General features: G+C 36.3%; 1 protein-coding gene across 1 annotated transcript in view; it reads right to left on the bottom strand.

Annotated features, from left to right (window-relative positions):
• LOC134789865 (cuticlin-4) overlaps positions 1-27,048 on the bottom strand; it is a 50,377-nt gene extending 23,329 nt beyond the window's left edge. Inside the window, exons 1-2 of the mRNA XM_063760537.1 lie at positions 26,879-27,048; positions 14,733-14,769 (exon numbers count right to left, since the gene is read on the bottom strand). The gene's annotated coding sequence lies outside the window, so the exon portion shown is untranslated. The remainder of the gene's footprint in view (positions 1-14,732; positions 14,770-26,878) is intronic.

Here is a 27,048-nt window from a genome sequence, read left to right on the forward strand (position 1 = left end):
ATACTGCAAAACGTAATTCAAGACCAAAAAAGTAGGACAATGTTGCCATTGCAATAATTTGTTTCTAAAATAGTCAATTTCTTTTGATAAATAATCACGCTAAGATAATTTATTCATTAGTAATTTTACTCCTACTATTTAAAAAAGTACTTTTATTTACTTATTTGTACGTAAATATATACCTACCTATTACAATTTACTTTCTTCATAATCAAAGTGCTGTTATAACCGTTAAAGAGGGTTAATCCTCATTAGTAAGGTGTGTGACCACGATTGTAAAAAATTGAACCTTTTAAAAATAGGAAAAAGTGTGCTTGTTTCGCTTAAAACCGATGATGAAATTTAATTTTTATTCGGGATGACCTTGTCATTTTTTTTTTCATAGGTAGGTTACATTATGAACATAATATAAGATGGACAAAATTGAAATAAATTTATGTAGTTACAGTGCAACTTTTTTATGCCGTAAATGAATCCCGTGGAAAAAGTGACAATTTTATAATTCCGAAGAAAGAAAGGTTCACATAAATCTCACGGTAAATTACGCATGCGTGCATATAAAAGGAAATATTGCCGTGTGACGAATTTTACTCACTATTATTAATGGTTTCGTCCATTAGTACCCCAAAAAGAACCACGGTGTGACAGTCTACATTACGGCCTGAATGAATGATCTTACATAACACATCCGTTCATTGAAATCTCAATTGTTACTATAGGTGTGTCAGTTAATTTTAGACCCACGCAAAGTTTTGTGATGAATGGGATATGCCTACTTAACCCTTAAATGCATGATTTTTTCTTTTTGCCTGAAATTAATATATATACCTATCACATAATTGTTTGCCGATTCTAGGAAAAATAGTATAAAAAAATATAACTTCGATTTTCACTGCGAAATCAGTGTTAGAAGTTGAATTGCCTAAATCATATTTATGTAAATATGTAATTTTCGGTAATAGATATATGAAATTTTTGTCTAATGCTTTGTAGACATTTGGCAACACTATGCATTTAAGGGTTAATACAGACAGCAGGCAATCTTCATTTAAATCAACAATAAAAAAAGAGTTTTGAAATATGATTGCAATTATATGAAGTATACAAAATGTAAGTATGTACAGTCGCCATCTGATATATCGGAGCGGCCAAGGTGTTCACAATATCTGAACACGCGCTCTAACGCCCTGACAATAGAGGCGTGTTCAGATATTTGTGAGGGCCTTGGTCGCTCCGATATATCTGATGGCGACTGTACTTACTTTGAAGTGTACCTACATTCCTATTATTTTGCATTTGTGTTGAAATAATTATCTTTTTTTGCATATATCTACAATTTGATAATTTATACATACTCGTAATTAATACTTATTTAACTTATTTTACCAAATGAAGTAACTTAAGACAGCTAATAAGGTATTTCAAATGTTTCCGTTCGTGATTATTTATCTTAGCCGAATAAGGTAGCTTATTATGATTACTATACCTAGCTTTAACGTAACCAATAGAACTACAGGTATATGGGTACTTAAATTATCATCGTTCCGTACTTTTTGATAAAACTTGATAGGTAATGTTCCTTATTTTGATCCCCATGCCTATAATTAACTAGTCTCTAATTCCATTTAGCTCTATCCTTTTGTTTAATAAATCTACTAGCACAATAAAACATCAGTCCTCGATTACATGAAGATGTTCTTACCGTTTTCTTCTACTAATTGCGCACACGTCTAAGATCCTAATCTATGCAATGAAGGGCACGCAGATTCGCAAAGAAACCACATTTTGTGTATATTCTCATCACGCTCACTTTCTAACGACCGTCGAAAGAATAAATGAGAAAACCTTCTCGGGCATTCCCATACATTAATTTACATAGAAAAACTTTCAGCTCGTTACCAGCCTTGGCTTGGCTGCCAATTAAAAGTCCCAGCACTCGAGTACCCGAGTCGTTAATCAGAGCCGAAAGTGACTTGGCAGATGCAAGTTTAAACACTCGGTAATTAAGCTCCCATTAAATAACCCATCATTGCCAAGCGCGCAATTTAGCGTAACGATTAGTCAATATTAACATTGTAGAATGAGATTTAACTCGTTGACGTGAGTATTTTGGCAAACAGAAATTGAGTTCTGCATTAATGACTTCACAAATGAAGCTCGAAGTGATTATCTTGTCAAATTATTGGAAGGTACAAGTCTTGTATTATATTGAAAGCTTTTTTTTGCTTTTTGCTAGTCAGAAATGTTATGAAAAAAAAGATACTACATAACAAGTATACTCGTAGTGTAATTATGTGTGCAAGTAAAACAAGCTACGAGTATGTATGTAATGCTATTTACATTGTAGTTGACTAGCTTTCGATGTCAAAGAAAAAGAATATCGAGTATTAATTGATGGTTCTTTTGTTATTGTGTTTCTTGTGCATTTATTCAATTCACAGAAACAAATCGTTTTCACTTATTGGGTCAATGCTCACGTTCTCATGTACTAATTTATAGGTAGATATAGTGACATATGTTGTCATAGGTATATTGCAGTTATATTATTACATACGATTAAAAAAAGTATTAGAGAAAATTCCACTATAGGTACTTCGGTGAAAATATGTACCTATAGGATTCGAGTAAAATATTCGGCTCGATTCGGAAAATGAATTAGATTTCTACTAGACTTGAACAAGTTTGATACGGATAATTTAAAGATATTTGTAAGATAGATATGTCAAATTTGACGTTTCCGCGATTCTGGAGGTCCTCATGAACGATTTCGACAAGTTATGACTTAGATATCCAAGTCACATCTAGTCGATATCTTAATGTAGTTCTAGTTGATCTCTAAATCGTCTCAAGATCTTGTGATTATCTCGAAATCCGAATAGGCCTGACTGTTTGGTTTCTATAGATATCATAAACTACAAAAAAACTGCTCATGCCATTAAATTAGGAATACGATGTATGTGGAAATTGCACAATAATCCTATCATTTCACTTTTCGTTATTGCCTACTACCAATTTGGATAATCCTGCATCATACGTCATATTGTAAATATCTATCGATTTACACAATGTAGTGACGTAAATATCTATTAGATGATTCGATGAAGAGCAGCCTGGGCTCAAGGTTACGCCACGCAACACTTTCACCTCCCGCCCGCCAGTTCGTTGCTCTCCGAAATCTGCAGATTTCTGCCGCTCCATGCAGTATCAATGGCGCGCTGAACGAGCCTCGACGCCATCCTAGCCCGTAGGCAAACTACGACATAGACTAAAATACACTCAAATTCTGCCAAATAGGACTTATTTCAGTCTAGCATAGAGATTCTATTCGTTGACGTTTACGTTCAATGCCCGTGTTAATGGTACCGAGAAACGTAACATGGCCCACTTTCTCTTTTAAGCATATATAGTCTCGTTCTCGCTTGCAGCCTCCTGGCTTGGAGGAGGGAGATGACAGTATTTGAGATGGTGCGCCAAGGAACCTGGCCAGCTTGCTTTCTTCGCAGCACTTGGCATTGGAGGCGTACGAAATCCGGAAACTTTCGTTACCCGCGCGATTGTGCAGGCAATTGAGCGGGCACGGGCACTATCGGCGGCGAGCCGGCGACTTGTTACAATTAGCCGATATTTCATTTATTGCATCACGAGACTTGACCTTCTTGGCCGACTACTTAACAATGCGGTAATCGGGTGAAAAAGTTGTGACGCCATTTTAACTGGATTAGCTACTGTACATAAAAAGGAGAGTATTTTAAACGATAATTACTAACTTAGTCTTAATTATGCATACTACGCACTCGTATTAGAAGTGCATAGATATTTGAGAATTCAATTAAAACAATTAGTCAAGGTCCAAGTCCAAGGCCATTTTAATAAAATAAAAATTACGAGGGAAACATCTTTTCAATCTTTTGAGTGACATGTAACATTAAGAGATTGTACAGGAGCTACTCATTTTATGTTTCGCCGGCTTTAATATTTAACACCTTTCTAAATACCTAACCCCAATCGAGGTTAAGTATTTGAATATGACAAGCATTGTTTGGCTTATGAACCTGCTGGCGCGTCAAGTCCCGGCGGCGTATCGCTGTGCCGATCTGTGCGCACTAGATACGCACATCAGCTCCAGCAGGCATATCTCAATCAACCAAGAAGCTGTCACGCAAGCCGCGTTATATCTCTCTTAAGAGGAACTAGACTACCAAATTTTAAATAAAATAGGTAGTAAAATGTTACTGTAACATGAAGTTTTGCGTGAACCGTTCGAGAAGTACAGTGAGCTGCAAAATTGCATGGACACATTATGAATGAAATGAAGTTGAGAATGCCTGAATCTGAGTATAACTCCCAAAAAGCACAAAACAACATTCAATGTAGTATTGTATGTCCGGTATCGTCTTGGGTCGTCCCATTCGTTTTTCGTCAAGTTCTTAAATTAGTCCTGTTCTGCTTTCGTCACTCATTCTACATTGAAAGCCACCGACGATTGTGACGAATGTAGAATGAGTGACGAAAGCAGAATAGGACTAATTTAAGAACTTGACGAAAAACGAATGGGATGACCCAAGACGATACCGTATGTCCCCATGCACTTTCCCGTTTCATGACAAACAATAATATTTCGTTCAAAAACTATAAATATAAAAAAACCTTAGGTAAGTATTTAACAATAAAAGAAACGCAGAAGCCTATAAAATCCAATTCGTTTAATTTTTTTCTTCTGTGATATAAAGTTAACAGACCGTATGATCGTCGATATGACAGTGTTTTATTTGTCGTAGGCAACTTGATATCTAACTAAATTATACATTCCAATAAACATACAACAGAAACAGAAGGGAGAAAGTAGCCGTTTAATAGACTTGAAAAGATCTGACATACTATTTAAAAATTATGATATCAAAACATAGATAATACGACCGTTTGATGACGATGTAGAATCCGGTCGGCGCAAGTAGAGCGTCGAATCGTTTTGAGTTTTACTTTTATTTGATAGCCCTGGTTTAATACTTGAAACGTTAGCTAGTGTAGGTCGCGGCAATCATAGAAATTGATTAAAAAAAATAACTTAGGCGCCTTTTGGGCTTTGAAGAAAAATACTCTAAATTAGCTCCGACCACAGACAAGACATCCTCCAGACTGAGCATAGTAGCTCTACCCCCTCTGCCACGCATAAGGTAGTTTTACTCCATTTTCGAGTCGAAAGTGCCTTTGTGTGACGTCCGTGTCTTTGAACGGACCAATATATCACGGCACGGGACCTCGCTCACCTCGTCCCAAGTACCCCCGTATTTTTGGCAGCATCGGTTTTATGAAATAGAGTCTGGCTACTGAAATATTACACAAATGTTTGGCGGGAAATTAAAAAAAAAATCGGCTGGTCACACTTTGTGTAGTAGGAATTATAGTTATGATACTAGAAAATATTTTTGGTTTTCTGTAGAAGTACCCTAAGGATATAAGTTACAAATACGTTGACGTGCACTCAAAGTCAGCTCACATAATTTCTACCACTATGTAAAGTACAGTCAACGATAAACACATGTTTACACTTTCTCACCATATACCATTGTAACAAGGCGAAAAATGAAATGTAGTGTAAATAAGACCTAGCTCGATAATACCGTAATTTTAATCCATCACCAAAAAAATTACATAAGTACTATACCAAATATGCTAAATACTAAGTATTAAAATATTTATAGAGCACCAACCTCTTAATTTGTTTACATTTGTTTAGGACTTGTAAACATTGCAGTTTTTCGTTATACAACGCTACACGTCGACTTCGCACATTGTCGTAATTATTTACGAGCTTAAATAATAGTTTGCGGACCTCACTCAGTATAGACATTATTAATATTATGTAAAATAAACCCCTTATAAACCGCAAACAATTTGAATGAATGACATAAATTGACAACTGTCTTTTAGCTTTTTTTTTAAATCATAGACAATTGGTGATACAACAACGAAATATCTGTCAACAATTTTTGGCTAGCCAGACTCTACTGTCAACAATTTTTGGCTAGCCAGACTCTAATTGCTCTAACCTCGGTCTAGAAGGATTCCTAGTCTATGGCTCCGACTTATCCTACGGATAAGTTTGATCCTACCTTTGGTATAGAACTCTATTACTGCTTGATGTCTGTTTGGCCCGAGGGTTAACTGGTACCTAGAGAAAGCCTTCTGGCATTAAGTTCGCCTTTTGTAAAAAAATTACAACAGATATTGTTCTCAAAATTTACCCATTCATTTATTCAGTGTGTGGCACGCGGCGCGTCAAACATGTTCATGTTGGCCTGAATTTAGAGAATTCCGACTAGATTTATATTCGTAATTGACTCATCGAGTCGCCCGGCAGGTCGTCGTTGAATTAACTCGGATGCAATCAGGCGCCGATGTCAGCTTTATGCGTGTAAGCCGAGAAACTTCCGTATCTCGAAGAAATTGGCCCGGTTTTCTGAGAAAATTGCTTCATTTACATAAACTTGTGGCAGTGGATCAAAAAGCAAGTAGGGCTATACGCGCTGCACTCATTATCGATATAAGAATACGAGCAGGATCTACATACTGTACTTAACCTACCTAAATTATTAACAAGTTAAAAAAAAATCGGGCAAGTGCGAGTCGGACTCGCGCACGAAGGGTTCCGTACCATATAAAAAAAAAACAAAAAAAAAAAGCAAAAAAAAAAACGGTCACCCATCCAAGTACTGACCACTCCCGACGTTGCTTAACTTTGGTCAAAACTCACGTTTGTTTTATGGGAGCCCCATTTAAATCTTTATTTTATTCTGTTTTTAGTATTTGTTGTTATAGCGGCAACAGAAATACATCATCTGTGAAAATTTCAACTGTCTAGCTATCACGGTTCGTGAGATACAGCCTGGTGACAGACGGACGGACGGACGGACGGACGGACGGACGGACGGACGGACGGACAGCGAAGTCTTAGTAATAGGGTCCCGTTTTACCCTTTGGGTACGGAACCCTAAAAACAAGTAGGTACGCAACCTACTTTGTTTTATTACAGAGTACGTACGGCCACCCTAAGAGTCCATCTCCATCTTTAGACCATTTCGATTGTACCATATTCATTAAGTCACCGGAGTAAAGTAGACGTGCAAAATTTCAACAATTTCAATCGGAAACCGGAAAGCGAGTCTAATATAATTTGCAAGGTTTGATTGCAGACACCGGGATACGTTTTTAGTCGTTTTTACGTGATCAAGTTAAATAAAAGAATTTTTGTTTGACAATGCGGGTCGTAAAGAACCATACCGTACCGAATTTCCACCATAAAACAACGACGGACGTAAGTTTCGGTCATAAACATCTCTACAATATGCAATTAGGTATACAAGATTACAAAATAAATATGAATTGCTTGTAAGCTCGTATAAAAAAAATGATGTCTTCAGAGCTATTCTGCTACATTTTCTCACCACACAGGCTCTCGCGCAGCGTGGGCGTTCCGGGCTTCCATTCCCAACCGGAACTTCCACAGAGAAACCTTCCTAGGCTCCGTAACTTTCCTCGGCAAACGATACCCGTATCGCATAACTCGGCCCTGCGACACTTATTAGACATGATAATCATTAAGCTGAGCTATGTCGCGCAATTTCAATAATAATTCTTGCTTTGCAAGCTTTCTTACATCTTAAAGTTAATTAAGTTGAGCAGATATACTTATTACAGAAATTCCAGCAGCATCAACATACTTATTTCAGATTAATTTTAAATTACCTAACAAATATCTGGGAGCATATAACAACTCAAAAATGCGCGTTTTCCCAGAGATACCTAAGACCTAGCTAGATCGATATATCGCCCCCGAAAACCCCCATAGAGCATATTTAATCGAAATCGTTAGAGCCGTTTCCGAGATCCCCGAAATATAATATATATAAATAAACAAGAATTGCTTGTTTCAAGGTACCTATTAGATATGTCAGAAATTATCAGCCCGTCTCCCACACAACGCGTGGTTTTTCATAGCTATTAGATTATACTCTATACCTATTATAAATTGATTGGTGGTATTTCTTTTTATAGGTTTTTGATTCTCTTCTCAATAAGGAAAGACCTACAATCTATATCGATTGCGCAGTTCATTTAGTGAAAAGCTCCAAAGGTTGAAAAGGAACCCACTTAGTAAACGGAATGGGCACATAAACATTTGTCTGTCCAGAATCCATGCGTTTGCGCCGGTGACCCAGTGCGGGAGCAGAGCCGGGCCCGCCGTGCATGGATAATGTCTTGACGTGTGAATCCGTTACCTATCCGGGTTTTCGCGAATCACTTGCCTATGCCTACACGTTTATGGATAATTGACTTTAAATGCGGCCTTACTGATTTTTTAAATCATTTAACCTCCTGAGTCCCTGAGGCTCTTATAACGGATTTAATCCAAATCGAATTTAGAATTAAAATGGAATACAAGAAGGTTCGAAATTAAAAACTACAATAATGACATCGGGGATTCAGGAGGTAAAATAAGTTTTAAACTAGCTTTTACAATGCATAATTGATATCTATAAATGGATATGAAATTTTATCTTTCTTAATCATTTTATTAATCCTCAGATTCTTAACACTGATCATTTTCATAATTTATATTAATAAAGATCCCAAAAATTTTATAGAGTCTGTGCGGAAAGAGAAAAGTCGTAGTTTGTATTGGTTCCCATACATTCCACGACTCTTCTCTTTCCGCACAGACTCTACACAGTACATACTGGGTATTTTTTAAAGCGCCTGCTTGTTGAAAATATGCAGCTTACAATTCCTTTCACAATTCCGTCAGCATAACTAATTGCTCATCAACGGCCTTATCTCGTCGATCTATAACTAACAAAATCCGGGATCTATTGTTCCCCATGACCCCCGGAATCCAAGGCTTCATGGCGGCTGCGTTCGCGGCGGAAGAGAAAGTCGGCCCACTGTCCCAAGGACGAGGGCGTCGCTCCCTCGTTGCGCAACAATCGTGAGATAATTGATGCGCCAGCGCAAAGACACGTGGACTACAATCAACAATGCGGATAACGATTGAGCCATCGGCGTACTAAATATGGATGCGGTGCTTTTGAGACGCAGACGCGATCAGCGCGGATTGAACGCGATAAATATTCTCAGACTTAGGGCCCGATTCGGATTTTGAAATAGACATCTATTAGACATCTTTTAGACATCACCAAGATACGATAACGATATGTTTAAGATCTAACCTGGCAATTTTGACATTTGCGCGATTCTGGAGATACTGTTGAACGATTTCCACAGGATATGACTTAGAGATCCAATTCACATCTAATAGATATCTTACTCTATCTAACGTAAATGTGACATTGGTTGCCCGAATTGCGCTGCAAAAGAGAACTAGTTGATATCTAAACTATAACGTATCTAGAATGGATCTATTACGTGTCGTCTCTTGTGAATATCTTGAAATTCGAATACGGCAGTTACTGCCGGATTCGAACTATCGAACGTATCTTAAATACGACAATATTAGATCTAGAAACGATATGGATTAGATGTGTCAGTGTCAAAAGTGACGTATTTGTTTGAAGAACCGTCACATTTAACACTGACATAACTAATCCATATCGTTACTAGATCTATTAATTGACGTATCTTAAAGTTAGAATCGGGCCGTATTCGTTGAGCAGTATGCTTAGTTCCCAGAAAACTTGTTCAAACCGTATATTTTCATGCTTTTCAAGACATCACCTAAGTTCATCCTTGAGCTACAAAAGTGTGTCATTCCAGTTCTTCTTCTGCTTCTTCTAGGGAAACTTTTTGATTCAGAAAGTGGCAAAAAGTGTGCTGAACATGAAAGCTTAGATGAATTGCAAAATTAGACAGTTCAGCCATGACATCGCCATGCACTTGGAACCAAGAACTGTGCTTTCACTACGTCACCTATCAAAATCGGCGATTTAATTATTATTTTTGTCAGGTTTTGATAAAAATTGGTAGATTTGAAGAGCGTCTCATTCTGGTCGGAATAAACACGAAATCCAAATATGGGACAAAAAATGTAATGTGACTAATGTGACATGGTATAGTACTAGCGGTTGACCAAAATCAGCTGCAAATGGTGTTAAAGGTATGAAAATCGGTACGATTAATCTTTAGGCCATTTGAATCAATTTGACCCGTAGCACCAAAAAAAAACAAACTGAAAGGAGTTATGACGTCATCATTTTTTTGTATGGAAAAAAAATATTTTTTGTTCAGAAACCTATCGTGTGTGATTATTAAATGAAAGGACATTTTGAGCCGGTTCTAAAAATATATCACATTATTATATTTTCGTCACTTGTACTCAATTAAAATAAAAATAATTTTCAAAACATATCAAGTTTGGGTTCCTCCAGATACGAAACCGTTATATTATTTTTTGTAAAATATACCTCAAATAATACCCAATATCCTCATATCTAACCCAAAGAAATCAATTTCGAAAATATTTAGATTTAGTATTTTTTTTTTAATTTTTCATACCGTAAACCGGGGTGAAAAGACACGATTTTCAACTTCAACGACGATTTTCGCCAATAATCCAAATGACAAAATTAAAAATTTTGACATTATTTTATGAGTCTTGGTTAGTTCTTCAATTTTGCATTTGCGAAACCAATTTTGACCCACCCAATTCAGAGAAAATCAAAGAAAACTACCTGTTTTCTCCATATCCTCAAATCGGGGTCGATAGACACACGAAAGGGGTGAATAGAAATATGAAATTTTAATTGTCATAGGCATCGAATTTGGTCATTATTATGTTGATACTCTATTGGCAAATAGTATATATATCTGTTAAACAGGTATTTGATGCAAAAATATTTTTTCGTGTCTTTTAACCCCTAATACGTGTTTTTTCACCCCTTTGTGGTATCTAATCGCCCCCTATGACGTAACTATTCATCCCATATGCGTGTCCACTGACCCCTTTTTGACGTAAAATTGCTGGTTGATAGGTTTTTGCAAAAAAATGTTTCATTATAGAGAAAATTGGTGATATTATTTATCATTTAGGTACTACAGATACTATATTACCAGGTTAGCTAACGTTAACTACTTTAATGTGACTACATTTACCGCTAAAACAAAGTTCACACAGTCATGCTTCATTTCCCATATAACCATTCCAGTCGCAGAATCACAAAGTGGTAACTAAATGTCAGATGTGTCGTAACAGAGTCCACACAATGTGTCTAGAATTGTTTCGAAACAAAGTGTCGTCGCCGTGTCTACACTTTTCCGTAACAAGGTGTCGACACATTTGTGTGCACTTTGCGTGCGGTTTGCGACTAAATCTGACAGCAAATTTGTGACAGCAAATGTCAATATAAAATACCTCTTGAAAACCAAGGTTTGTCAAACTACTATTAGTGTCTCGTGTGCTCGTAATTCTAGTAAGTCATCATGGGCAATGCAAATGATAATAATCGACCGAAACCATATAAACACCCAACACCCGTCAACCTTTTACAGAAAAGTTTTTAAAGAAATTCAATAAGCTACTTAGGTCAGGCAACGAATGCTCTAAAAGTTGTAGAGGGAAATGCTCGGAACACAATTTTTGACTCCGTAACTCGGTTTGACAAGTTAGGAGGTGAACATATCAAAAGTCCCCGGCCGTAGCCCTTGAGCGGGGGGGTGAGAGGGGGCTTTGAAGGTCCCATTTTCCCGTTTTTCGATTATATCTCGGAAACTATGCATCTCAGCGACATGGCCACTTATACAAAATGAAAGTTAATTTCATTTGTTACAAGTTTATTCAGTCAATTTTTTCGATATGTTGAATAGTTTTTGAGATATCCGCTCTGGAAAGTTTATTTAGGGCTCTCAATTTTATCTTGATATATCTATATCAGTGAAGGTGCTAGGCCTTGAGCGTCTGGGCGGAGCTAAGCGCTCTGTACCCGCACCACCCGCTTACCCCGCTCACTGCGATCGTACGTGAATTTTGTATCGCTGCACCGCCACGAGGTTCAAAGAATAACCCAGAGGCGCGCAGTTGGCGCTATACTCGTATATCTTTTGTTTGCAGATATTTTGTTTTCAAACATGATGATTGATGATGTATGAGTAGATCATGCATTTAGTGGAGGTCGTAAATTACATTTCACGGCTAAGACGACAAATATAAATAAATCATTGTTATAAATAATTTATAACAATGATTGTCAAAGTTTACTGATTTTTAAACCTGCGTTTTATTGGTTTACCTTTGTAACTTTCTTAATACATGTGATGTTGCATAAGCAACATGGACATAAGTCCATGGGCGACGATGACCGCTTCCCAACAGGCGGCTCATTTGCTGACTAGCACATAAAAAAACATTTCTCGAAAGAAGATATTTATGATATTTACACATGGCCGGGATATCCCTATTACAATTATGCCTGCCGAGTATGATATTAAACAGACAGCAAAGAAAGTATATTTTATGAACATGAGGCCGGTAAATGTTATCGCGATTTAAATAATATGTATGTAAGAACTTCTCTCAAAAAATGCGAGGAAATACCTATAAAAGTTCAAATAAGGACGGGACGTAATGACCTTATGACAATATTTCCACGCATGTTTGAGAAAACATAATTTACTTAATAAACTAACATCATTTTAATAGGTAACAATCCTAAAAATGTAAATAGATGTCTCGACGAAAAATGAATAAAGAAGAAAGAATGAGAAGAGCCGACCCCAAATGATATGGGAAAAGGCTAGGCGAAGAAGAAGAATCCTAAAAATGTAATGGTTTCTGAATCAAACCATATGTATAGTATATACCTACAACATAAATTGCCAATGTTGATTAATTAATAATTATTTTTTAGGAATCGAACTTTATTAAAAACGTAACATAAGTGGAAATATTGTCATTACGTTCGTAATAATAGGCTGCGAAATACCGTGTTGCGCGCGCTAAAGCGCGTCATAACCAAATCATCTTTCTGCAGTTATTTATCTTTGGCCACAATAACTCCAATTTTATTGCACTTGGGCTCAGCACAAGCATGCAGAATACAAGGAAGGCACGGAGCGACGAGCGACACAGCCTCCTCGTCTCAAAGCTAGCACACGACTGGCGGCCACGCCTTTTTCGAGCTGTATACGCACGAAATGTTGAAAAATATTCGATTTCTTAAAAAAAATTGATTGAATAACATTATTCTACGTTGCATTTGTAGTGTCGGCTAAAACATTTATTTTTGTTTAAAAATAACTTTAATCGAATAAACCGTTTAGTAGAAATAGGCAAAGTTAGTCGCAAGACGGCCTATCGTAATGTTCCTTTATTGGAAAAAATATAAGTCACAGGAAAAAAGTCAAACGTTATGAATGTTGTACATGAAACGTAGATTCATATATATTTTTTTCATAATTTTTTGTTGAACCGTTAAGAAGATATATACTCTAGAAAGTAGGAGTTTACGGCTAAAAACAGCGCGTAGCGCCTTAAGGACGATTCAGTCATCAAACGCCTATTCACGGCTTTCTCTCTAATTTTTTCGATTGAGACCAGAGATGCCTACACGAGTTCACGCTCTAACTGATCAATTGATCATTAAATACGATGATGAGGATCGAACATCAATTGCGTCAGAGTTGAATGATCACGAAACAAGACGTAGTTACGCATTGTAACTGACAGCATGTTTCTTACTATTGTTATCTTGTACCCTTCTAAATTTGTCAATGCCCTATTTTTATTTATTTTCGTATCAAGTGCTAATTATATCGGACTGGAATAACACACATTTGTAGTTCAAGGATGAACTTAGGTGATACGTGAGCTTTTTCAAAACTTCCGTTGAATTAATTGGTTTGGTTTAGTAAAACAAAATTCCACATCCAATAAAACTCCATAGGTACTTAAACGTAAGGTTCCGAAAAAGATAAATAAATAATTTCTGCCGTAACACCTCCTAAGCTCATCTAACCTTATCATTATGAAAATAAGAAATTAATTTATTTTATAAATCGTACCTATAATTTAAAGCCTATAAATATTAGACAACACTAAATCACTACACTTAAACTACTTACACTAAAAGGTAACGGATAAAATTTGAATAACATATGTTAATGTTAATGTTACACAAAGTGAGACGTATCAAACTCGTACAACATGTAATGTAATGTATCATGTAGCAAAAACAAAGCGGAGGCTGGGAAGGTCATGGTCCTTCGGTACTTTCACTCGCGCAGCGCGGGCGCCGCCGCCGCCGCGTTGCGTAACTCACAGATCGCGGAGAAAGCCGATACACATTTCGGTAAGAATAATTAACCGAGAAAACCAGGTATATCAATCTAATGGCTGCCTTCCGTTCCACACTTATACAACGTTACATGCTAAACGACAATGTTATGTAATTTAATTAAATTCTAACTTATAAAATTTTCACCAATTTGGGAACGGTGTGATCGCTTTCTAAGTAAGGCCAATGTGGCTAATTCCGACATACGGACTATTCCATCCACGAGCGTATATTTTTTTGATTTTCATTCGTAGAGAAAAATAACCATTTGCATTTGATTGCTGAAACTAAAAGTAATCGTTGCTTACTCGATGAAATTATCAATTTTGTTCGTTGTTCGAGAAAAACGCTAGTGGACGGAATAGCCCCTATGACGAAATCAGCCATTGACCTTTTATTTATTAGTTATATATGAGTAATAAAATAAATCAAATAGTAATGGGTACTTACAAAATTGCTTATCTTAGCGGCATATATTTGTGATGTCCTGTGAGCTATATAACCTGTAACAGAAAAATACATGTCTTAATTAACCGATCGGTACATTAATCTTGGCTAGGAGTCATATGATTTACAAATCACATACATTTATTAATAAAAATAATATAAGACGTATTACTATCCAAGAATTATTAAAGTGACAAAAACACAACACAACTACACAATTGGTCATGGTGATGATACTTCGCGTAACCTACTCTCCCTCTTTTCTACGGTACATGAATAAAACAAAACAACATCGTCCCCATTACAGCCTCTGCATTGTCGACACGTACTCACCAATAGTATGACATCAAAAACAATATACAGTTTATTGGCATAGTGCCTACTCTTTATAAGCTTAAATACAATTATTTGTTACCTGTACCTACGCGATTGGCTTCAAGTCAACGATTAGATTAGTCAAACTACATGTACCTTCTTATCTAATTGTTTAATAGATTTATGAGTATCTTGATGGTTTAAATAGTTGCTTGTTTGTATCAACAAGTATCTAATGCATTTATTATACCGAAGCGAAAAAGGAATGAGAACAAATGCCTGGCTTTTATTTTTATTTTCCTACTTGAAATATAGCTGTTGTGAAGCTTGAAATTGTGTAAGATCTTTACAAAGTTAACCATTTAAATTGTCAAGGTATTCATAAGTATTAAAGTAATCCAAATATATAGCCGGATATATCCTGATCCGCGTCCCGCATAACAACTCCTATTGTTTCGCAAGTTGATGTGTCATAATAGATAAGTTATATTAAGTAACCGTAGTAATGCGACAGAGGTGTCGCGCAGAATAGTGAAATCGTCCTTGGAACAATGGGGCCGCAGACAATGCGTTTTCCTGATAAGCCTCCTCGCACTGGCGCTCTGCATAATTGCGGAAACTACAAGTGAAAGTTATTTAAGATAATGAAAATTTTACTGCCATGGCAGTAAAGTGGCATGCCACCAACGCCTAATCTTAACATCTTTTAAGTGTGTTTAGAGAACAGAGAGGTTATAAAACGTGGCCGTTATTTTTTGTTGATGGTATAATTGTTTTGTGTTTTGGTGGCTGCTACAACCTTTTGTTACACTATCCATCAGCACCACTTCTTTCTTCTAAGTACAATCATTTATTTACGTACTACATACATGGATTTTGATTATTTGAAATTAAATGTGCCGAATAGCATGACAGCCTATAATTATCTTATTTATATGCTCAAAAACAAACATTTATCATAACATAAATATGGTATATTAATGACAGACACTAGACTCTGAGTCTAATAATGGCATGATTAAAAACCAATCATAATTATTCTTCAATTATGCATGCATTTTATTACGAGTACTGGGGCTATAACTATAACCATGAAAATGTAGGACGACCTAGTTGAACTCCAAATGTAAATCAAGTAGTTATACGAACCAGCAATAATTAAGTGAGTCCGGATTAGGTGGATGTAAGAATGTGAATTGCTCGAAGCCTGGACGGTAGCTCGTGTACACTCGTAATGCAAGATGAAAGTGGTGAAATCTCGAGACCATCTGCGAGAAATCGTACCCATAAATAATGCACTAGTTCGGCTTAGCAAGCCCTACGTCTGTCGCGCTGACTAGTTATACCGGCGCGATACCCATTCAGGCCGATCTAGAGCCGATAAAAAGCCGAATAGATCTGTGGAGATACGTAGCTACAAAGTTGATCATCGATATCTTAACTATTTGTCACCTCGTTATAAATTACTGAGAGATAGGTATTATATCTAGAACTGCGGGCTCAGCACGGTTCCATTTTTATCGACTATCACTATGCGCGTCCCTTTCGCACTTACATACTTGTTAGAACGTGACAGGCATGGTGACAAGGGATAAAAACGCGACCGTGCTAAGCCACCTGGTCTCGTAATACAAGCAAGCATTATCTTGATATGTATTAGTAGATTCATAGCCTTCATAGGCCTTCATTCTTATTTACTACGAGTAATAAGTATTAACCAATAACCATTCGTGTAAAAAATATATACACAGAAATAAAATGTTTAATCACTTGTATGGAATCCCAATACTGTTTGTCTTGCCCCGAGCAAAATAAACTATGCTAATCTTATCCCACCTTACCTTTTTTTTAATGAGAATTGAATCTTTTCTCGTTTTGATTAACGAACAACCAACTTAAAAAGTTTTTACTTAGTATGCGGCTGGTGCTTACAGCTCAGCTCAACATAATTACTACACTTCGTCGTTCTGCTGCGGAGTAAACTCATACACCGTGACACAAACTTCGCATCATAATTGGATCACAATAATTTGAGATACTTTCTCCTATCCGACGCTAAAATATTCATAAAATTTACACACACGCATGTTGTCCACAATGCATTTTAGACTAATTAATACTTTCGGTTTCTTATAACTTATTATGAGTTTGAAGATATTACTCGTAATGCGATAAAGTATTTCTGTTAATTATTACAATTTCGCGTGTATATATTTAAGAGCCTAATAGTGTACACTTTTCCCTTTAGTGCAGTACGGCCTAGTTCGCACAAGAGCCATCTTTGGAGCTGCGCGGAATGTGGATACATTTGTGAGTGATAGCGTCTGTCGAGCTTGACGTATGACTGGTCTTAACCACTCAGAGAATAAGTTTAGTTCTCAAACGTTTCTCGACTTGTGTGTAGCTTTCAAGTGTCACCAATAGACACTGACAAAAGTGAAATCGTTAATTTTCCCCGGACGATTGCGTCGTGATTGGGAGCTCATGGGGGCACTATCGGCAAAGCTGGGAGAGCTGTGCAGCTAATTCAACGCGGGCGCAGCATACGGGCGCGGCTTGTTTACACGCACGACAATCTCTTTATCACTCGCCAATAACGTAGTTAGAGTGATATACAGTGACACTTTCTCTTGTTATGCCAGTGAACAGGAAGTACCAAAAGTAGATTGACACATAACGACATTCTAAGGGCTTGTACTTTATACTATTATTAAAACCAAATCAAACTAGGGTTTGAAACATAACATTGTGAACTATCGATGCATTAAATTTATACAGACTAATTCAACGTCCAAACAACGTACCAAAACTACACTCACTAACATCAATTTATGCCGATATACTTTGCTAGATTCCACCGCTTCATAAAACCATTTTTGTTTTTCCGTGTCAGTACTCAGTAACAACTCTCATACAAATTTAGATTAATTTATAACTATTATAGTAATTTGGTTTAATATTTCGCTGTTAAAATGAATGGCTAAGTGATAAATCGATTACAGCCAAATACACATTTTAACGGCGCCAGCGGGCATGTCGAGCTGATCAAAACAATCATCAGTGGAAAGTTGACCGTTCTTCGCACAACCGCATTCCGTCGTGTATGCTCCATGAGACCACTGATAAAATGTTACGTCACTTTCTATATTTAAAATAGAGGCGACATCTACTTTCAACCTCACATAAGGATTATCTACTGGAAATTTGCCATGAATTTTACTATTTTCCTTAAATACCTCCTAAATTCTCCCGTTTCCAAGATATGGTTTCATGGTGATTTTTATGTACATTGCAGCAGATATCTAGCGAACCACAGCGCACTTGACCGTGTTTACCCACAGCAGATAATATTGCTTGACTTATTTCCCAAGCAAAAGAAAAGAAAGCTCCACTTCCGAATGGTGCCTCCTCGAGACAATACCGCGATGCCATCGCAGATAGTTCCGACAACACTCATTTCACACCTTATTGTCAACGCAGTAATTAAGATAAAACTTGGTCTTGCTCGTTTTGGCGAGATCAGGCGTCCGATACAACATGGCTCTACTTTTACAAGACGGAAATGTTGAAAATCATGGCAGGTAATTAAGCAAGACTGAAATCAAACATTAATTTTGTTAAAGATCGGCGTAACGATAATCTGTAACAGAAAGCAAGTTGCTTTTACTTCTTGTAACTAAGCATAATATCATAAAACTTAAATTTCGTAATGCTATAATAATGAAATCACGACTGCTTTCATGATCTAGACACTAAAAACCTTAGGATCATCCAGTTATCTAATTCTCCCCGACAGAATCATGACTTATCTTATCGTGACAAGATACCATGTGTCCGTATATCCGTTAGTTAAAATATATAAGTATGAGAAAAGAAGACAACAGAGCTATAACGATGATGAGTCGAGTAAGTCCCTTGGTCAACAAGTTCAAGCAGTCACCGTCCAAACAGCGCTCTTCAATAACCTCCTCAGATATCTCTCAACCATTCATCAACACCTTACAATCAAGCCGATCAGCATCATAACTGATATTATTATAAAGCACCTACTCCTAAATAATTGTGGAATGGAATCGCTGCAGGGCTGTCGGTGTAGGATTAACTTGTTTTCACTCAAAGGTCGTAAATACGTCAGTCGTTCGCTTAAAGCGATATTTTTCGCTCCAATGTATGCGCAGGCTCAATTAAGTGCTGTTTATGTCGACAGGAGCGACGGAACCAGTGCTAACTAACCCGCTTCCTATGCCACTCTGTATACAAGATAATATTGATATTTATTCAATACGAGAGACTGATCCAGTTTCTTATGCTAAACGAATGATACGATTTATTATTGCGACCTCTATGTTAATCATAAAGTTTTACGTTGCGGTTCTTTCGTTTTTATTACAAACAAAAATAAACAACAAATAAATGAGTGATTCTCAAATTAGTGGCATCGACAGGTTAAAGTTAACGAAAAATATTTTTATTTGTGTTTTTATTTCAGTTTTATGAATGAAAAATATTTTTTAATACTTCAAGTTAGAGATGCACCGGATATTCGGTTACTATCCGGTATCCGGCCTATCCGGCCATTATTTTAATATCCTGCCGGATACCGGATAGTGACCTACTATCCGACCGGATACCGGATAGTAATATTGCTTGATTTCGGAGTAAAAAAATTGGATTTAAGAAACAGTCACGGTCATAATAAACATCATCAAACATCATCAACATTTATTAAGCAAATAGGCCACAAGGGCACTTTTACACGTCATCATTGAATTTACATAATTACAAGTTAAAATAATAACATCAACAATTTTATAAAATAAAACTAACAATTCAATCTAACGTATTACAATTACTAAGAGATGTATGTATGTAATCGTAGGTACTCGTTATTATTTTAATACAAGTTAAACATTCCACAGACATTCCACTCATTTCGAACCTAGAAATGAGTCCGCGCGGACGATCACTACGAAATAGGTCAAAATCTGCACAATGCGCACCTGAAAAACCGAAATGTAGGTATAGTTCCGCCGGCCGAATATTCGGCGGCCGGATACCGGATATTCGGCCGATGGGCAGGCCGGATATCTGGTATCCGGTATCCGGCAAAACGACTATCCGTTGCATCTCTACTTCAAGTAACCCAAATTTCAAAAAGGGAACTAAATTATGGCGAGTTGAAGTTTTGAAATACAGGTTAAAGTTACACTACACAGGTTAGGACGGAAATGTAGCAGGTTAAAGTGAAGTTTTAATATAAAATAATATATAATCAATATGATAGGATAGAGTCTAAAATCACGTCTTGCATGTCCTGTGTGAACATCCAGACGACCAGCACGAGCTGACGTTATTATGCTAGTGAAAGCGGACATATATAGACTGAAAGGTCTTGTACATAATTATATGTATCGAATCAAAATCACAATAACCTGTCAAGATTTACATTAACCTGTACATTGATGACAGGTTAAAGTTAAGCAGGTTACAGTGAAAAATACATTCTTTTATATTTTATCTCTTAAACGGATAATAAAACGAATGTCTCACTTTTAGCATAGATGAATATACCTTCATACAAAATTAAAATAATATTATTACATTATGCCCCATACCAATTTCGTAAAATAATCGAGACAAGTTAAAGTACTTTTACGTAACATTTATTTACATACAATATATATACAGTGGTACTACTAAACGAAATTTGTTACAAACAGTTAAAGTTAACATTTTGTTACAAACTCCAGATTCCTGCCTTTAATCACGTATTACTCCGAAACTACGACACTTGGGTCATAATGGTTCCCTACGGTGGTTAGTTTGATACTTACCTAATATTTTGCCACAGTTATGATCTAAATATAATTTTGTGTACGTGAGTGAGATGGGATACCGTGGATGTACAGGTTACAGTGAAAATATCCTTGGACAAACTTCGTGCGTGCATATTGTTGTACAAAAATTATATATAAGACCCGTGCAACGTACATTTTAAAAGATATTGTCTATGTACCTATAGATATGTGTAAGATATTGTGTATACAGCATGATATTTTTTTAACATGAATTGGTACTTATAAAATCTAAAGAACTAAAACTGGAAGAGCGATGCATTTGGACAAGACAGGTTACAGTGAAAAGTGGTACTCTTAATTTTTTTTTCAATATAAGTATTAAAGAATAATAAAAATAATGACTCGGCCTCAATAAACATTGTTTTTGTTTATCTATAAACATTTTTGTTTCATATGAAAAAGAGCAAATGAGCATACATTCAATTCAAAAACTCGATGACAGGTTAAGATGCCACTATTTTGAGAATCACTCAAATACGCATTGGAACACCTTAATCAAGTGCCATTCAGATTTACAGGTATAGCAAGACATGTGGTACCTATAGTGACAACAATGGGATAATTTGCAGAGGGTGTGCGTTAATCAGGTGTTATTGAAGGAGCGCCTCGGCTGACACACTGACTCGCTTTCCTCTGAGGCGCGCCCATCATGTCGAGTCGGTGCCGACGGAGATGGCCCCTGAGGGCCTACCGCGAACCACGTTCGACGTGTTGCCTCTCTGTCGAACTCGTAAATTCGTACGTAAGTGTGACAGGGAGGCAACACGTAGAATGTTTCGCGGTAGGCCCTCTGGCTTAAATCGTGTGGTGCTTGCCCGGAATGTTATTGTTATGTATTTTAATATAATTTAAGAATATCAATCCTTATTTTGGTTATATGTATAAAAAAATGTTGTTCCATAAATAAGATCAAAGATAAAACTGTTCAAGAAGTTAGTAATCTGGGAGCTTAACCAAGTTGACAATAGTTGATAGAAAACGCCAATCGAAACTAAAAAATGTAAGGAAATAGTCACGTGATTCTTCGTAGGATATAAAGTATTTTATTCGCGATATTATTTACTAGTAATAAAGCTATAAATCAAAGCCCTTCCATTCAAAGTGCTTCCTATAAAATGTATCTTATCTCCATTATAAACAAAATACGCTTCTTATTAAGTACCAAAATAATAGGCAGCCAATTTGCGGTGCGAGTTTTTTAAGATTTAACTCGTCTTAGCGGAAATTAAAACTGGACATGTTCATTAATGCTTTCACCACGGGGTTTCCGTTACATTCGAAAATATCTCGTAAACATTCAATCTACTTTACAACCGTACGTGTGATGTGTTGCTGGTGAACTGCGAACAAGTGTTTCGGAACAATGTCTAACAATATTTTTTCTAATTCATAATAACAATCATATAGGTTTATGAAATGAACCTTTCAACCTACATATATTTAGTTGAGTGTTGTGTAAATATAACAGTTGTATAAAGCAATTGTGCAATAAAGGCGGAGTATATATTTATTAAATGTTTAAATTATTATATTTCCAGATTTACTATGGCCAACGAACTTTTTACGATTAACAAACATAAATAGATTGTAGGTATTTCAAAAGCTGTGATAAGTTGATGAGGATGATTAAAATTAAATGAAAACCAATTTTAAAGATATTATTATTAAATTGATGAAGCTTTAGATCTTAAAAAAAAACACCTGCTCTATAAGTATAATACTTAAATGCAAGCAGGTAGGTACTTGTTATATAAATAGTTTCAATTACTTTGGCAAAATACAAGATTGTAAACTTTATTGTAAGATAAAAAATAAGATAAAAACCGACGGACCAGAAACCCCATAACATATTCAGATAACCTTTAAGGTAATTTTACGGCTTGTCAGGCTCCAGGTTTATCAGCTGCATCACGCTAAGAGAGAAAGTGACAGTCAATAAGTTATAATGTATTACGTATACCAACTAAATGAACGAGTGAGTAAAAGTGACCCTATAAAAATATTTTCGTACAAGCCGGCTTGAAGTACCCGCTATCTAAATAAAAATAAAATTGACCTCAATCCCGTTGTTTACTTTCTCGCTTAATTTAGTAAAATCAATATAGTAAATATATCTACAGAATGGAATTTGAGTATAACATTACAAAGATCTTCGCATAATGCAAATAACAAATATCCTGGTTTAAATTGGTGTTTGTGCTCAACTCATAAAAGAAAAATAAATATTTAGGTGCTTATAGTCGCCTACCTAAGACGTAGCTTTAGCCTCGCGAGTGTCGCGAGTTTACAATATTGTATGAGTGAATTGCAAAACATTTGTACGTAATTAAGCGCAGTTAAGAAGCTGTGATTAGTCTTAACTTAATTGATTCATTTGTTTTACGAAAATTAACTATGTAAATTGTATTGTATTGGATTTATTGTACTTAATTCGTACACATACCGGGTGTGGCCTATACCATGAGCAAAAAATTAAACTGTAGGCTGTACTCCTCATACTCACCAACATTTGTTCAGCGACTTTTAAAAATAACTTGCGGTTTGATTTTTAATACACTTTAAAGTTTATTCTAAGACGCAAGAGAAGTGCCAGAGCCACCCGACTGCCCAATGGTCCCCTACCTCCCCTGCTTAGTTCGATTTCAATAGAAAGAAAAAATCTTAAAACAATGTACCTAACTCATTAAAATAAAACTTAGTAAAAACAAAGAATAATTTGTATTAATCAAAATATCTCGACGACATCGCCGATATAATACGAAGCTGTAAATTATCGACGATTTAAAAAAACGATTAGATTCCTAACGTGTCGAGTAGCTGTCTCATAAAAATACAAATCATTTATATGCGAATTTATTTTCGCCTCAACACGATACATTTCAGAAAATCCTCAATGAAATAATTTTCGAGATGACCTTTAACTTTCTCGACGACAGAGGGGCTACCGCGAAAACCGAAATTCGCAAATTGCGGGGATCTTTCTCTTTTACTCCAATGAAGGCGTAATTAGAGTGACAGAGAATAATGCCCGCAATTTGCGAACTTCGATTTTCGCGGTTATAGCCCTGCTTCTCGAATTACCATTTTGACATTATCATAACATTGATCTTTGAGAGTTTGTTTACACATCAGCCTAAAGGTGGCGTTCGAATGGCCGCTGCGGTTGCATTACTGTCAATTTCCTTGAAAAAAAGAAGTGCTGGATTGAACGTTCTAATCATGGCAGCAAGGATATTGACAGGGACGGCACCTGCATCAAGGCCGCGGCAGAAATGTTGCAACGGTAATGCAGCTCCAGTTGCCATTCAAACGTCACGTTTCGGTCTGTGATTTGAACCGACTAATCTAAAAATTCAGCATTACTTTTATAATCAAGAATTGAGTTAGTTCTATCACTACACCTTATAAAAACAAAGTTCCTCATCGCGTCTGTCTGTATGTTCTCGATAAACTCAAAAACTACTGAATGGATTTTCATGCGGTTTTCACGTATCAATAGAGTGATATACATATTTGCGTGTTATTTCATCCGATAAAATATATGTCGACTGTTCTTGAAAATAACCAGTCGCAGATAAAAGACATGAAAACTTTTTGCATAAACTCAAAATCGACATTACATGCAACCAGCAACTTCAACTGATATTAAATTGTTATCTTTTGCAAGATGCATTGCGTTGCAAGTTGCACAACCCATAAGCAATCCCTCAAGATAGCAGGTCGCAGTGCGTGACGTCCACTTACAAAATCCAAATGCACCCAAACAATGGAATGGGAAGCCCGCCAGAACGTGGATTTCGCAACACCGCCACTCCATGCAGTAATAGCATGCGCCTGTTGTACTCACCACATCCGCCCAAGATAAGGTTAAGCTGAAACACTACCTTACATACCTACCTGCACTATGTAGTTCGCTTTCGATTTTACTTCATTTGAAAAATGCTTCAGATCTCACACATACCTATTTACCTAGGTACTCAGTTAAAGTTATTCGACGTAAAATTATGTACGCCTACGTTTGCACCTCAACCAGGTGTAAAATCGTTTTATCTTGAAGTCTTCAGTTTATTTGTACCGTATAGCATTCGTTTTATAGTCTACATGTACAGTCACCTGCAATAATATGTTACTCTTCAAAGGCCGCAAAATTATGTGACACGCTCTTATGGCCCTACAAAGAAGATCGTGTCAGATGTTTTTGCGGCCTTGGTTGTGTAACATATTATTGCAGGTGACTGTACCTATTGTATTGAATATACATTTTATGTATGGATATTTGTGTACAGTGTTGTTATGAATTTGTATACCTAGCAATTTTTACACTATGACTGGTGTTTATGATTAAAAACAAAGTGAAATTTAATGTAACTTTGGATTAAAGATGGATTAAAGCATGTGGCTGGTTAAGAAAGTCTGCCGAAGCCCACTGTTGACCGGACTTCCTGTACGACCCCATGTATGTATTACTTTTTGGGGAAATTGTGATGCAAAAATGACGGTGAAAACACGCACGCACCACCTTTACATTTAACAAGGATTAGTACTTTAGTCGTATACGTATACATATGTACGTACGTTGGTAAATAATAATAGCCTAAGTTTTCCTATGGTACTCAGCTAATATAGAAATGAAGAAGAGAGGATGTTAAGTATGATACTTAAGAACAATTTTTAATCGAAGCACAGGCAGATCGCTTGGATAGATTCATACTTGTTATCGTGCTTATAAAACAGCCAGTAACTATAAACCTTGATAAAGTTATTAGAACTCTATGGATAATAAATAATTTTCTACTACCGAAGTATATACTATTCAAATAGTAATGGCTAGTTGACTACTAATATTTCAGCACACACAAGTAAACATATCTAAGCAATAAAAGTAACCCCTGCAGGTAAACCTATAAAATGCGAGGTGTGTGACGGCTGACCTACTTTCCACCGGCTGTTAAACCACATGTCGCTTCTTCGGGCAAACCTTTACTGGCAAGCAGTACTAATACTATCCAACCACTGAATAAGTGTCATATTCCCGTAAAATATGTGTGCAAAAAGCCGATAGTAGTAAAAAACGGTGAGTAAATGCAAATATGCATTTCAAACAGCGATATCCGCGCGAAAGATAATTTTGGTTGTACAAGTGAAAGTAAAATTATGCAACTTTCTACCACCGGGCGCCCCCGTGCTCAGTCGGGTTTGACATTTAATTACGCTGATATAGATATTCGTTATGAATAAATCTAATGAGATATTTATTCCTTGGTGTTATTTATTTATTTATTCAAACTTTATTCCATAAAATACAAAAATAATGTACAAGTGGCGGACTTTATGCCTAATGGCATTCTCTAACAGTTCAGTTTTTTATCTTTACAGTTATTGGATAATTAATTATTCAGACTACAGGTGAGACCATTTTAGTTACCTAAGTTTGTGAGTCACTACCTATTTAATTGATATTTCACGCCTTTATGATCAAGTTTATTTCACTGTTTAATATTGCTGTAAATACAATATGTAAATAAATCAATTATTTAGTATGTATACTAATCAATATTATTCCTTCACTTAAGATTAAACCCTTGAAACTAATCTAAACCAAAACGTGTAGGCTAGGTACGTTATATTATTGATAAGCAAGCATAGATTAAAGAGACTACCTAGTTACCCATTTATCTATGGCGATAAGTAAGCCTATAGTATAAGTATAGTAAGTAACACAGTAAAGTCCGTAGGATCTTGACGCATGTGACGTCATTGCGTGTTAATAGAGTTAACACACTAAAAATACGAATTTATAAAAAACTGACTAAGTATGCGCGCCGGCTGGGAACTTTCCGATCTCTTTGATCACATTAATTGTTTTTTTTTAAATAATTAGCAACTAATTTTATTTTGAAATATTAATCTAAAAACCATTTCCATTTAGTAAATCCGCTTTTTCACACTCACACACAAATTCACAATGAACCACACAAATCCAAATCTACCTTTTGGCAGCAGGCAGATCCAGGCGGGAACAGTTTCAGGATAACACTCGCTACCGATCACTGCTCCAGTTTACACACACTGATCCAATGTCACAGTCAGTCACTTTCGTTTGCGCGGGCGTCACGGGGCGCGCGCGCTGCGTGGTGCTAGTACAC

Source organism: Cydia splendana, chromosome 4 (assembly GCF_910591565.1).
Source record: "Cydia splendana chromosome 4, ilCydSple1.2, whole genome shotgun sequence".
Taxonomy (NCBI): Eukaryota; Metazoa; Arthropoda; class Insecta; order Lepidoptera; family Tortricidae; genus Cydia; species Cydia splendana.